We start from the raw sequence: 2,477 nt of genomic DNA on the forward strand, positions 1-2,477 counted from the left end.
TATATATAACAAAAATTAACATTCGGGATGCCTTTCCGTTTCTGTTTAAATCCTTAGTAGGCATATGGATCTTATGCAGGGTTGATGCCATATTTCATTTTTCATGAATGAAAAAGTCTACAAGAGATAGACACATTGTCTGTTCAATACTGTTTTATATAAAGATACTGTACTTACTGTCTATGTACAGTACTGTCCATATATATATATATATATAATATGAGATACATTTTATTATACATTTTTGGGATTTATTTATTCATTTATTTTTTTGATGTCATGCCAACTAAGTGATTGACATCCAGGTATACAACCACTAAGCAATAGTCTTATTTCTGTAGTTTCAAAAGAACAGAAAATAGACATATGTAAATGAAAATGCACATATAAATATAAACAAACAGAAGTGATTAAATACTATGTTGTGTTGCCTGCATGATCTAATGCTTCAAACACAAAAACTTTTAATATGTTATATCATAAAGCACACAGGTTTAGACTGGACTAAGCAGTAGTGCATTATGTTTTGTCATTCAATAATTAGATATTATAATACCCACGTTTGTTCCATCAACCAACAATCATCATTCAGACACAAGCCTAACTGAACTAGAAGTGTTTATAGACTGGCACCTGCACTTCCTGTTCGAGACTTTATTGCACTTTGCTCCAGTACTTTAGCACTTTTACCGCCAGTTACAATTTCTTTATTTGGGCTATTTTATGTCCTATTTCAGAATTAGACTAACTACGCATTTTGATCATTTATTGAAGTCTCTTAATTAAAAAATAGTTTCCTGCTGTTAATCAAATCTCATTTGGATGGTAATATATCCACAGAAAACGTCCTTTAATTTACCACGCAAGAATTAAAATCCTGCCACCTAAACAAAAGCTGTGGATGGCAAACTGCCCCCCTCCCCCTCGGCTCTCTCCCTCTGCCTCATGTGCTCTGTGTCTGTCTACTCTGCAGAGTACATCCAACTCGCCCCGAATACATGCTCACTGTCTAACGCCGTGACCTAACCAAACGTAACCCTAAGAGTTCTCTTTGAATACAACGCTTTATCTCAGTCCGGAAGCGATAGAAAACGTGTGACTACGTCGCTAATGTAAATGGCTAGCACATTAATAATAGTGCGTTATCTTTGTGCGCGTCTCTCACTGGACGCCTTCACGTCAGGTGGTGCTGTACAAGTAATGAAGAGGTGAATCCCCAGTCTACAGTTTAGGGACCTACTTGAGCACCGGCGTCCAAGCGAGTCAGCGTGGGTTCTCCGTGGCGTTTTGAGTGTCAGTAACTTCTGCGTCGTAAACTGACATCATCTCATCATGCCTGGCAAGAAATGAATCCTGATTCAGCGCTCGACTCACATAGAAACGCGCGCGGAGAGAACTTTGCTTGCAACTCTTGTGTGGTGGATACGGCACGCGCCACGGCAGCGCGCGGAGGATCAACAACTTTCCTCAGAAACAGCGCTAGCGTCCTTCCCATGTCGCTTCAAACCCTTCCATGTCACCAATTATTGTTGCTTTAATTGGACGAGAATGTTTCAGAAACCATATCTGGTCAAACACGGGGTATACATCGTTGGTAAGCCTTGAGAAGCGGATAATAAATGACTTTTATGCGCCTCAGACTCGCGTCCTCGCCAGGTGGACTGTGAAGAGACCGAAGAGGAATGTTTATCCGAAATTTATTGCCGCTCAGTTTGGGTTTTTTGCCGTTTTTGTTAAGTCACTGTTTTCTCTCACTGTTTCTTCCGTTATTTCAGGTAAGGTGGACTGAGCAGTTCAGTCGTTACTAATAATTTGTACGTTAGTCCGGTTCAATAACTGAGCGTCGCGGATGCTCAAGTGCATAACGGACACTATGGGATTTTCTACTGCGCTGAGATTGATCGAATAAATCTAGTTATTTAGATATCTACTTGTGTGTTTGTATACCTATACATTGTCAGATACAATTGACAACTATTAAACCATAAATGACATTTATATAATTTTATAATTCATTATATGAAGTCATTAACCTACGAGAGTTTAATCAGTATGTTTAGATTCAGAGAACCGTTTAGGAAGATTTAATTTTAATACACTTAATGGTTGAAAGCAGAATATCCATGGACATTTGTGTGTAATATTATGACCTCACACATCTAGTATTACTACAATAGTAGTATTTACTACTAGTCTAGTGCACTAGTATGCACTACATTTTATTCAAAGAGCATCCCCTCTCAGCAGGGCCATGCACAGACATTTTGAGGGGCAGTGGCCCAAACCAAAAAAGGGGCACTAGGGGGGTGGGTGCTTGTTAATACAAATTATCCAGTTGTTACAAATATACAATTAAAAGAGAAGACAGCACACTCTGTAATAATTTCAGACTTTATTGTAGATGTTTTGATAAGAATGGGCTCTCCCTCACTCTCTGAGCCTGCTTCTGCCTCACCTTCAATGGAAGTCGGGGAGTG

The sequence above is a fragment of the Sinocyclocheilus anshuiensis genome, unplaced genomic scaffold, assembly GCF_001515605.1.
Source record: "Sinocyclocheilus anshuiensis isolate Anshui unplaced genomic scaffold, SAMN03320099.WGS_v1.1 scaffold199, whole genome shotgun sequence".
NCBI classification, from domain to species: Eukaryota; Metazoa; Chordata; class Actinopteri; order Cypriniformes; family Cyprinidae; genus Sinocyclocheilus; species Sinocyclocheilus anshuiensis.